This window comes from Mus musculus, chromosome 9 (assembly GCF_000001635.26).
Source record: "Mus musculus strain C57BL/6J chromosome 9, GRCm38.p6 C57BL/6J".
Classification (NCBI taxonomy): domain Eukaryota; kingdom Metazoa; phylum Chordata; class Mammalia; order Rodentia; family Muridae; genus Mus; species Mus musculus.
The window spans coordinates 40,466,965-40,480,253 of record NC_000075.6 but is presented as its reverse complement, the minus strand read 5'-3'; the positions used below and the strand labels follow the sequence as shown (position 1 = coordinate 40,480,253).

At 43.4% G+C, this 13,289-nt stretch overlaps 1 protein-coding gene across 8 annotated transcripts in view; it reads left to right on the top strand.

The window, feature by feature from the left end:
- Positions 1-13,289, top strand: part of Gramd1b (GRAM domain containing 1B) — a 240,382-nt gene that overhangs the window by 53,361 nt on the left and 173,732 nt on the right. The window lies entirely within an intron of this gene.

Genomic DNA, 13,289 nt, shown 5'->3' with positions numbered 1-13,289 from the left:
CTCTCCAGAGTAAACACCATATATCATCATGCTATAGAAATACACTAATATTTCTCATAAAAGTATGTTCTCCTTAAACCTCAGCTCATTCATTCATTGAGTATATACTGATATGGCAGACACTGGTCCTGATGCTAGGGAGTCAACTATGGGATAAAACTTGTGGTGTCTCTACCTTGAAGCTTCCTGTTGTAATGTCCCTCCTTCTCCCAACATATCAAGAATAATCCTACGCACACAAGAGGAGCGTTATAGTTTTTTTTTTAACTTACTAGTTTGTGTCCTGATCTTTTCAACTCCATCCAGTGTAGATATATCCATAGAGAGCCGACAATGTGACACTTCAGGGGGTCTTTTGTGCTCTGTACGTGACCTGACCTGAAAATCCCAAGCCATTGGACATATAAACATTCCATTATTATTTTCTTTAAATAGTGTCTCCCTCCATCTCCTGAAGCTATTGAACATATAGATCTGTCACTGGAAAGCTATCCACGCTCACTTTAAAAGTCTTTTTTAGCTTCTTGACATACTAATCTACTGTCAGACAAACACCCTCTGGGAATTTTATGACTAGGGTGACATTTTCCTGGCCTGCAGACCCAGGAGTGATGTCTGGAAAAGAGTATGGTCTGTGAGATCTGCATTTGGTTCTGAGGCGCCCAAGCTGAACTCTGGAAGAACCGTGGGTGCAGAGACATCTGGGGTCATCCTGGCCAGCAGAGGGCAGTAAGAACCCATCTTCTACACCACCAGGTATCAGACCCTTTCTGTCACATCTGGGCAGTTGTCAATATGACTGACTGGTTTACAGTCTTTTGCACACATGTTGGGTTAGACCAGAGCTCCCAGAACGACAGGGAAATAAGTAAGCTGACCCTAGCACCTCCTTCTCAGCTTTCGAAATTAGACATGCAGGTATGTTGCTGTATTTAATGCATGTTCAAGGGACATGGGTACATCAAGGTTGGACTGGTCTCTGGGAACAGAGCCTTCCACAAAGCAGAACCGTCACCTTCTGGAGACTCCGAGTCTTGGTTCTTCAACAGACAAATGGCTTGTTATCCCCTAAGGTTATCCCCACACAATTCTGAACCATGAATGCGTTTCCTGAGGTGCAAAGTCTGGGAGTCAAGGTTGCTATCTTGACCAGTTCAGGGGAGGCATTGTGGAGATATGTGGATGATATGTGATATGTGGAGATATGTGGATGGGATTTGAGGAGGTGGCCTTTGGTGTTGCTGCTGTAAGAAATATCACACATGAGTTTTTCCTACCAAATACCATTAAAACTTGTATTTAGGACAAAGAATTAAAACCTTTTGTTTCCTCCACCTTGTAAGCCTTGAAAAGGTTTTAGTCTGCCCCACCCAGTGAAAGCTTTGTTTACTCAAAAGCCCTCTACACTGTTCTAGGAATTTGATGGCTGGAAGCTTTTTCTCCTTGGAGCCGTGAGTCATTTTTCTTTTCCTCCACTGCCAATTCTTCTCATCTTAGCCAATCTAATGAGATTGCGAATTTGTGCTCCAGCCAATGGGAAAAAGACACAGTCCTCATCTTCCTTAGAATTCAAAACCAAGTGCATGTCCTGTCTTAGGTGGTTTGTGTTAGCTGTCAGACAGTTCCACAGCAAACTCAAGGGGCCCAGCAACTGCGGGGCACATCATACTAGCTGTAGAGGTGACACGTTTCTGCTGTTGCCTCATGTCACATGGCCTCCCCCTGCGTATGCACAAGCATCCCCTACATCCCCTAATAGAAGCCCCTCACCCTATTTCACCTCCTTCCCTCCCCATTTTCTCCACCCAGAAGCAGCCTCTGTTCCCTTTGCCCCTTCCCAGAATAAACCTCTCACGTGAGACCTGTCACATGGTATGACTTCATGGATTCCACCGTATAGATATGGCAGCTTGTGCTTGCTCTTCAGGAATACACCCTCTTTATCAGGAGTAAGAATTGCCTTGTTAAGACTCTTCCGTTGGTATGGTGGTCTCTTTGTGAGCCTAAATTTAGTTCGACTGCAGATAAGCTTTGGAAAAGTGGCAGGGACTGAAGCTGTAGCCTCCTGTGGAATTCTGAGCCAGGAGTCTCTGTTCTATTAGATCAGCTTAGAGGAATGGGTTCACCATTGTAATCCCAAGTTTTCCCAGTGTCTCTTTGATATTAAGACTGTATCGCCCCCAGAACACCAGGAATAATAATAGTATGAGACATTAAAACAGTGCAGAAAACAATTGGGATTTTGCTAGCACTGTGTGGTGTCTTTACAAGTAGTCGTTTGCTTCTATGGAAGCTATCATCAGTTGTGTAGACTGAGGTCTAGGCTAAGCTAAAATCAGTATTGTAGTATTGTACTTTTCAACAAGATGGCACCTGAGGTGAACAAGGACCCTCCTACTCCTCCAAAGCCAAGGCCAAGGCTTTGGTAGCTAAAAGAGCTGTGCCGACCTTGAGTCCCCTGGCCACTATGTGAGCCATGTAGGAGATGGAAAGCAGTAGCATCCAGTGTTTATTCTGAAGATCAAGGCCAATAAGCAAGACTGAGAAGAAGTTCTAAGGCTCTGTTGTGTCTAAAGTCAATGACCCAGTCAAACCCAAAGGGGAAAAGAAGCTGTCTGTTCCACAGGCTGCTGATTATGATGCTGCAGATTTGGCAATAAAATTAGGGGCTTCTGAATCGAATCCACAGAGTAGCTGAGTGTGTGAAAGAATGTCTTGTATCTCACTGCTTTCTAAGGAAAGAGCAGCCTGTGGGAACCCTCTTCTTTGCACTCCCAGAGCCCAGAAGGGTGTCATTTAACACAGCTTGTGTTTGGTGGGAACATCCATGAGCTCCAACAATGGAAGCTGTGAGCACCCGGGAATGAACCTGATACAGTATTTGGCTCTTTAGCACGTGAAGGTCTTTGAATTCAATTCCCAGCACCATAAAAATAGACAGATAGACAGACACGGCAAACAGACCCATGTCTTTTTGCTCTTGTCTTTAACAAGTTTCTGGTGTTCTCTCCAAAAGGTGTTGAGTGGTTTGCATACATTTAAGTAGCTAAGAATTACTATCGAAAGATACAGTTTAGAAAGAGTTTACCCTCACCACCCACAGCCTTCCCGCTGGACTCTGCCAAACTTGTCTGATCTGAAGCAGCGCTGGGAGATAATAGCCAAAAAGATCATGAAGTCAGAGACCAGACCTGGAAGGTTTGGGAATAAGGAAAAAGGAACTCATAGAAGCAGAATAAGGTTGTGGGTGAGGTGGGAAGTCTTTATGGATAGAAGTGGGGAGAAAGAAATGAAGGTGATATTGAGAAGTAACCATGTTAGGTAGGATAGAAGAAGAGGGAGAGGAGGAGGAGGAGGAAAGAGAAGAGGAGGAGGAAAGAGAAGAGGAGGAAGAAAGAGAAGAGGAGGAAGAAAGAGAAGAAGAGGAAGAAGGAGAAGAAGAGGAAGAAGAAGGAGAAGGGGAAGGGGAAAAGGGGGAAGAGGAAGGGGAAGGAGGAGGAGGAGGAAGAGAAGGAGAAAGAGAAAGAGGGAGAAGTAGTCCAGCCACCCAGAACCCAGAGAGACATTGCAGAATCAAATCATTTAGCATAAAATCAGCTGTTCCCAGATTTCCCACCAGTGTTCCACCTGGGAATGATGACAAGATACTAGGTGAGCAGCAGGCCCAAGGCCAGCCTGCTGCTATTGCCAGAGTCACTGGATCATGGCAGTTGTGACCTACATCAGAATACCTGCTACTCCTCTTCTTCAAAGTCAGAACAGCTCATGCTTAACTGGAATTGAGGAAGGGCAAAGAAGATCTAGGAGAAGATGCTGGCAAAGTGAAATAACAGTCTATGATGAAGGAGGCTGCGGTGCCAGAACAAGAATAGAGAACTGGTCCGTAGACAGCTCATACTCTATGTTTAAGGAGGCTGTGGTGCCAGAACGAGAATAGAGAGTGTGTCCTTAGACGTCATATGTGAGCGAGGTCCTTGTTCTTCTCCTTGGTTACTGAGTGGCTTACAGGCAAGACTTAACTTTTCTGCTCATAAGAGTCTATCACAGTTATAAATAACAGTGTATAGAAGTGTTCCACTTGCCGGGTACGGTGGCGCATGCCTTTAATCCCAGCACTCGGGAGGCAGAGGCAGGCGGTTTTCTGAGTTCGAGGCCAGCCTGGTTTACAATGTGAGTTCCAGGACAGCCGGGCCTATACAGAGAAACCCTGTCTGGAAAAAAGCGGGGCGTGGTGCAAAGAATCTATCCCTTTCATCCCAGTCTTCATGTCAACCTTAGAGTTTATTGAGAAAGCTAAAGGAAGCCCTATAATGCCTGTTGTAACTGTTCTGGCTATCCCACTGCCTGGGATTTAAATGAACTTGAACATCCTGTCTCTTTTACGTGTTCACTGAAGGCCCAGCACCTACTCTGGTTTATGGCATGAGGAAGTTATAATAAACATCTGTAACCAATCTATAATAGTTAAACCTCTGAGGAAGACAATGGCTTTCGGTGCCTAGATTTGCTGTTTGGTTTTGTGGTGGCAGGTGTAAGTTTGCAGTGACTGACCTAACTTGTGTTCCTCCAGAGGGTCAGACACACTCAGCAGACCATGTGCATGCATGCATCATTTTCAGGTAAGAAATGAGTTTGATTTTGATATTTTTTAGGGTAAGTATTCTATTATATTAAAAAGAATTATTATAAACAAATGAAGCTAAGAATACTACATAATACAACATAAAAATCATTTATTTTTTTAGACAGGTATATACATGTTTTCACATTTTATACATAAACCATATATCCGTATTTATATATGGTTTATTTATATATAAACCATTTATACATATGCCATATATAGATACCCAATGTTGTAAATATATGTGTGTATGTACATTTTCAGTACATATATTCAAAAGTAACCATTAACTGTTTAAATAAATAGCAAATGGACTAGTGTTAAACAACCATGATATTTCTTCAAAAAAAATTCTAAGCACATGTGCCCAAATTCACACAGATGTACAAATGTCATGCAACATCTGTGGAAGCCAGAGAACATATTTCAGGAGTCAGCTCACCTTCCACATTTCTGAGGCAGGGTCTCTCTTATTTCTGGTGCTGCATTGTATATTCCAGGCGTGCTGGGCTGTGAACTTCTGAGTGATTCTCCTGTTGCTGCCTCCCATCTCACATCTGGAGTTCAGGGATTACAGATGCACAGTAGCACATCTGGCTCTTTATATGGAAACCAGAGATTGTACTTGGGTGGTCAGGCTTGTGCAGCAAGCACTAATGCCCACTGAAGCATCTCCTCTGCCTTCGTAGTTTATTTTACTATTTTCTTATTTAATTTAAGTTGGTTGATGCCAACTTTTCATTGTCAAATGAGTATTGTCTTTTACTTAATAAATAGTAATCATTCCTAAAGAAGAATGAAAATAGTTTTCAGGTGTGTAAGACTTGAGTGTGTGACACTTTAACAGCCATAAAGTGGTTAATTTTCATGGCACACTGTGATGGTTTGAATAGGAGTGGTTCCTCATGTGTTTGAATGCTTGGCCATAGGGAATGGCACTATTAGGAAGTGTGGTCTTTTTGGAGTAGGCAGGACTTTGTTGGAGGAATTGTGGCACTGTGACAGCAGGCTTTAGGTCTCCTATGCTCATGCTACATCCAGTGTAGCACACAATCACCTTCTGCTGCATTCAGATCAAGATCTAGAACTCCCAAATCCTTCTCCAGCACCATGTCTGCCTGCACCCTGCCATGTTTTCTGCCACAGTGATAATGGACTAAATCTCTGGAATTGTAAGCCAGCCTCAATTAAATTGTTTCCTATATAAGAGTTGCCTTGGTCATGGTGTCTCTTCACAGCAATAAAATCGTAACTAAGACACACATGAAATTTTTGAAATTTTCAAATATTTTTTATTAGTTATACAGTAGGCCTAGAGAAGTAAGTGTTTTGGCCAAGCCACAGCCACAAATATTGAGCTAGGATTTATATACAGGTGGGCCTAACTCCTCATCACTTGCTCCTCCAAAAGACACAGCTCTTAGGAACAGGTTTATATGGCCCAAAGGACTTAATTACATCTTCATAGCTGGAACTACATGTTGCCTTCCAAAAGCTTTGTGTTGTGACATAAAAACTAACTCTTGGAACGAACTATTTTCTTCAAAACTTTATCTGATTTCATGTTTAAAGCCAAGAACCTCCAAGGACCCACATAGAATTTCTTTTTATTACATTCTAAGTGCTGTTTTTAGAAACAGAGCTATTTTGCCCTTTAGCACTGTCTCCCTGGAATGGAGGTTGGACGACATCACAGTCTTGCGTGAGATCCCCTAGTCTTGATCCCTCACCTTTGCTGGAAACTGGGACACATGTGACAAAGCATCAAAGAAAGGACTTTTCCTCCCTCCCACCATCACCCCCTTCATTTCTCTGAGAAATGTTGGGAAGCATTTTCTATCCAGATAATAGAAACCTCTGTAGGCTTTAAGCCTCCCGTGTGCCCCATTATAGTCATGACAGTGCCAGGGAATATGTCTCAGATAGAACGCTGATCAGCAAATGTCTAGAAACATATTTGTAGGAAAGAACGGCACACTAGGGCATTTCCTCAGCATCTCAGGGACTATTTGCCTGACCCATTTCATTTTCTTTTTCTTCTGAAATTAAGAAATAAGTCTAGACTTCAGTTTTTCTGTTAAGTGTGTGGGAAGGATTAAAAGTGACAAGCAAGGTCCTCTTCTGCCTGGCTCCTCTCTGAAGTTCTTTGGAGCACACAGGATGAGTGAGTGTCCCTTGGATTCTTCAATTCCCTGAAGAGTATATGTTCCCTCAAGAGACGCATTTTCTACAGCCATCAGTGTCCCCTAGCCGACTCCTGTCAAGGCTTCCAAGAAGAGGGGCTGCACAGAGCAAGCATCAGCAGGTGACTCAACGCTCTTCATTGACGTAGTCGGTAGCCTTTTTGCTTAGTTAGGATGATGAGTGTGCAGATAGGCCTGTGTCCTCGGACTATGTGTGAGGACAGGGATTGCTCCAAGAAGACAGTACTCCAGTGAGCATTGCTCAATGTCAAGGTCATACAATAAAAACAAATGACTGTGATTAGTACACTGGATGAATTCCGAGAAGCTTGGAAGACAAAGTCATCGGTCAAAGGAATTTGTCACCATCATTGAGTCATGTCATTAGAATCACAATTGTACTTATTTAGCTCTTACTGTGTTCCAGGCAGCGTTAAGGACACTCCACAGCCATTTAACTTTTCCAACATTTGTTTTTGAGGTAACAACAGAACAATTACGTATCTACGGATAGATTCCACCGCTGTTGGTTCTTGCAATGTGGTGTTCAAATGTAACTCTCTTCATGAGGCTTCTTCACTTCCCTCCTGCTTCTCCCCTCTTTTCATGGCCCTGCCACTTCAAACAGGCTTCCTCATTTACATAATTATTAAGTTTCTTCTCTAACCTTCCCTCCTCCTAACTTGAATGGTCACTCTTTAAGGATAAGGGTTTTGGTGTGTCAGGCTCACAGTTGCTACTCCATATACTTGAAAGATAAATGAGAAGAGCCGCAAATGAAGATGGAGATAATGAAGGCATCTCTTAAAATCATGTCCTAAGTGATTACAGGAGTAGAGCTGGGCTCTTCTCCATTCCAGAATCTTGATGCTTAGAGTACTGAAAAATAGGGCTGATGAGATGGCTCAGTGGTTAAGAGCACTCTCTGAGCACTCAGTGCGTAATCATGGCATCCCAACCACCCACAGAAACATGAGCATGGCTGTGCATTTCTGAACAGAGACAGGTAGAGGCTAGGAACTCCTGGACAGCTAACTTAGCTCAAACCATGGGCTTCCAGGGTATTAAAGGACCCATTTTTGAAGAAATAAGACAGAGAGTGACAATGGGAGACACTAGACACTCAGTGTCTTCTTCTGGTCTCCACATATCCATGCACATATATCACACCGTCTACATATGTGCACGAAAACAAGACAAAACGAAAGCATTGGAAAAATTGCTACTCTTTCAAAAATTTTCTCTCCTGTCTGCATACCCTCTCAAAGGTATTCTGTCACTAAAACACATCAAGTTCTGAGGCAGGAGAATTATGAGTCTAGGTCAGTCTGGACTATTCTGTCTCCAAAACCAAAACAGGTTGGATATGGTGGTCCATGATTGTAATCACAGAATTTAGGAAGCTGAGGCAGAAGGATCACAGCAAGTTCAAGTCTGGGCTGCCCAGGTCCTAGAGAAGTACATTTGTATGCAAAGCTCCTTGGAAATCTTGGCTCTTTGCTAAAGCCAGACATCCTCAAACAAGACAGCAAAAAGAGAACATCAAATCAGTGCATGTGGTAGCACACAGAATAAATGGGTGGCATCCAGCCCGTTTATTTGGAATCCCCGTGGCTTGGTCAGTTCTCATGAATGACTCTGTCTTCTTAGTCCGTGTGTAGCTGAGCTGGGGCCTACTTGGCCTTGGGATGATGCTTGGGTCTTGGGATGTATTAACAATATTCTTTAGGGCTACTTATGTCTTCATGAAGTACAGGTTTTATTGTGTGGGGTATATGCCCAGCATTTACTCTTTGCCAGTATTCTTTTGGGGTAAATAAGTGTCATTAGGTTCTTAGATACTCTTTCTAAAGCATGTATCTCTTTTCTTTTCTTTTCTTTTCTTTTCTTTTCTTTTCTTTTCTTTTCTTCTCTTTCCTCTTCTCTTCTCTTCTCCCCTCCCCTCCCCTCCCCTCCCCTCCCCTCTTCTCTTCTTTTCTTTTCTTTTCTTTTCTTTTCTTTTCTGTTTTACAACTCCTTGGGTGTTAAAAATATTTTAATGGGATGGAGGTTTGGAGTTCAACTGCAAAGCATTTATGCAGCACATACAAATACTGGATTTAGTTTCTATCCCAGCACCACTGACATACGTAGTTATATAGAGAGTGGGCTCCCGCTCTGGCATCTCTTCAAGCATGTCAGTAAAAACACCTGAAGCTGTGTCTATGGAGGTCACTCCTCTGATTCCAGGGTGGAGGAAGAAGGGCTGGGGAGCTGCTTAGGGCTGACCCAGAAGAAACACACCTTGGCCACACAGGGACATTGGCAGCTTAAGGCCGTCTCTCCCAAGTCCCTCTGATTTAAGTATAAGAGATCAAAAAGCCAGGTTCTCTGGAAGTACACAAACAAACAAAGTCTTTGCCCAGGTGAGGGATTAAGAAGTGCTCAGCAAATGTACAGACCAAGCCTCACATGTAAGAAACAGCTTACTAATACATATTTTGTAGTATAATAACAATAATAATAATAATAGCCACCATTATCAAGTACAAAATTCAAATACATATTAAAAAGTTAAGGGGCAGCCAGGCATGGTGGTGCATGCCTTTAATCCCAGCACTTGGGAGGCAGGGGCAGGTGAATTTCTGAGTTAGAGGCCAGCCTGGTCTACAGAGTGAGTTCCAGGACAGCCAGGACTACACAGAGAAACCCTGTCTCGAAAAAACAAAAAACAAAAAACAAAAAACAAAAAACAAAAAACAAAAGTTAAGGGGCTGGAGAGATGGCGCAACAGTTAAGAACACTGACTGCTCTTCCAGAGGACCTGAGTTCAATTCCCAGCAACCACATGGTGGCTCACAACCACCTCTAATGGGATCGGATGCCCTCTTCCGGTGTGCCTGAATAGAGCTACACTGTACTCACATGCAAAACAAACAAACAAACAAACAAATATCTAAACAAAAAAAGTTAAGAAAATGCAACATATAAGACACTTCCGAGTTACAGAATTTAAAATGGCACACAAATGGAACTGCATTGTATAATCAGGAAAAGGAGTTACTAATAGCTTTCCTGTTAGCCACTGCTTAATTGACTAATTTTTGTTGTGTTGTGTTGGCAAAACAGAACCTTTGAGGGATGCTTTCCATGAAGTCTACTGAAATAATCATGCTAATTTTTGTTCCCATAGGCATCATGGGAGATCAAAATATTATGTATACATCCTTAGCCTTTACGTAAACCTACTCCTTAGCTATTACTGTACTCAGCCAAGGGCTAGACTGGGTATCTTACTATTGACGTTTGTTTGGCCTGCTGCGTTGAGTTATTGTACATCCTAGAAATAAATAAAAATAGCTTATTTCTGGCTTAAAGAAACTTTCCCCTGGAGCTGCTTTTTCTGTAATATAGAGCTTCCTATGAAACTCAGAATGTCAAATACCGCAAGTGAGTCTTGCACGTGGGTTAGGGTTGCTGTGCTGTGGGCATCTCCAGGGTATTAGTTACAGTACATTGCCCTAGCTTACCAGTTGCCTCTCCCGTGATGAAAGGCACAGAAAGATCACCCGCATGAGTAGAAGAGCAGAATGCCATCTTTGAACTCCCACTGAGTATGATGGAGATGATAATTAAACGGCAAAAGCACTGCCTTCGGACGAGGGCAACTAGGCATCCTCTTGTTCTGTTAGGAAAGGCAGATTGGGGGGGGGGGGGATGGAGCTCTGCTCCAGCTTCTGATGGTAAGAACTGTAACCACAAAGATCCGGTTTCCACCAGTTGTTGTCATTTGTCACCTCCTCCTTTCGCCACTTTACCTTGAGACGAATTAGCCCATGTTTGAAGCTGCTGACTGGACCGTCATTTGGATGTGATTTTGTGAATGCAGAGCTGTCAACACTGAATCTCAGATAAGCAGCCTGTGTAGACGCCATGTGGGGGAAGGTGGATTTTATAGGGCTCTGTGGTGTGTGTTTTACGTGTCCTTTGCAAGCAGACATACCGTGTCTCCTGCCAGTTAGGAAATATGTGAATACTATGAGCTTCCTATGCTTGGAACGTGACTTTAAGTGTGGAGAATATGCACCAATACCTGCCGATCTCAGAAATGCAGATGTCTGAAATATCTGTCTACATGTGCCAAATTTACATTTATCTCGAACAGTCCGTGCTGATGAATACTAAACACTCATCTGGTGTCTTATACAGGTGTGCACAATAATTGTGCTGTACAGGAAGGAGCATAGAAGGGGCACCTACATACCTTTAACTTCCACTAAATGTGTCAGAGATGGCAATGAATGGACAAAAGTACTCTCACGGTAAAGGAACAATAGCTTGTCACATCTTAGAACTGAGACGTTAACGTAAAATATCAACATGATGGAAAGCTGGAGGAGGCCAGTTGGGCATGTTCAAGCCAAAACTCTGGAGTCAGATTATCTGGACTGAAACTTAGCCCAGCAGCTGAGTGATTGTATATCTTTAGATGTGACTCGGGCAAGCCTCACTTTTTTTCATTTGAAAATAGGAAGAACCTCTGGGTGTGGTTGCGCACTCCTTTAATCCCAGCACTTGGGAGGCAGAGGCGGGCAGATCTCTGAATTCAAGGCCAGCCTGGTCTACAGCTCAAATCCAAGGACAGGCAGGGTTTCACAGAGAAACCCTGTCTCAGGAAACCAACCAACCAACCAACCAACCAACCAACAAACAAACAAACAAACAAAACAAAGCAACAGCCAAGGCAACAGCAACAATAAAACCCCCAAAACAAACAGAAAGAACCATTAGTAATGGCAACTGGGCCCATTTTAGGATGAACTGAAATGTTGCTTATTCAGCTAGTCTTGCTGTGACTGTATTTGTGCTTGATTTTTATGTGTTAGGATATAACATAATGGGTTTCAGGCCAGGCATGGTGGTTCATATCTTCAGTCCCAGCACTCACAAGGCAGAGGCAGGCAGATCTCTGTGAGTTAAAGGCCAGCCTTCTCTCAGTCCCAAATCATCCAGAGCTACGTAGTGAAACCCTACCTGAAAAAAAAGTGATGTTTTTTTTTCATTATCTTTCACTCCCTCCCCTCTCTTTGTGGGGCTGTAGTGTGTGTGTGTGTGTGTGTGTGTGTGTGTGTGTGTGTGCATATTTGCATGTGTGCGTACAAGTGTGTGTGGCACCGCATGCATGCGAAAGTTGAAGGAACACCTTGGGTATTAGTCCTAGCCACTGCACACACGGAGGACAGCTGGATTGTGAGAGTTCGGTGAGTCTCCTGTCTCTGATTTCCATCTTGATATAGGAAGTGCTCTTCCATGAGTTCTGGGGTTTCAAACTCCGTTCTTTGTACCTGCACGGGGAGTACTAACTGAACTGTCTCCCCTAGCCCCAAGTTCTGGGTTTTATGATAACATTTTCATGCACATACACCATCCTAATCTGATTTTGCCCTCCTGCCCCCTCTACTGTTCACCCTCCCTCCACTTGCTGGTCCCCCCCCCCAGATATCCCCTATTTCTGCCTCCATGCCACCTGTACTGTTACACTCTGTCCCCTCCTCCCCTCCCTTTGGAACTCTCTGTGCCTTATGCTAGCACCCCTCCCTCCCTTAGACTTTCTTGTCCTGCTGATTTGTGTTATTCTAAATAAAATTGTCTTCCTGCCTTCACTGTAGAACTGTGTAATCATGTTCTTCTTCTGACATTGTTCTCAGACAACAAGCAAATTGTTCCCCAAATTGTCTCCAAACACCAAGCCCCTCAGGGTACTTAATGAAATGGAAAGCCAGTCCCTTTGACGATGTAGTCCTGCCGTAGGACATGAGGAGGCTCTGTCAGGAAAGCAGAAACAGGCAAGATGAAGCAGTTTGGCTGTTAAAAGCACGTAACTTCTGTACATTTAAAGTGTACTTAAATTGATGTTTATTTATGATTTGGAAGGCATATGGCACTGTTTCAGGGCACAGCTTGGTCATCAACAGAGGATGACCCATCTTTGAATAAAGTCCCAACAAAGTAACAAAGACAGACTTAGAGTCACGCCCAAAGGCCTCCCTTATCTATAAAATGTGGAGACTGGGCTCTTTGAAGGCATTTTCCTATTTGGAAAGTCAAATAAGCAAACACTTAGGGAGATTCCAGTGCTGGCTTAATGTATGCTTTAGGGTCAGCACTTGCAGGACTCCTTTGTATCAGGAACTGGGGAAGAGCAAGGTGGTGTCTGGGAGGCTGGGAGCCCCATATCCTGACTTCCTAGTGAGGAGTTAGGAATAGTTGCTTATCTGGAGACATCTGGGAGACACTGGGATGAAATCTCATCTCTAGACAGGATAAGTAGGGTCCCTTATCGATAAGAGAATGCAATTTGTAACTTCAGTTCAGGAAGTTTCCTGAAGGGTTGAGAAACAAGCAGCTGCTTCCAAGTACATTCCATCCCTTCCTTTGATTGCTCCCCAGAGGTCCATAGTCCAAACGCCCTCACCTGAGAAACTCAAGCCTTTAGTTAATCA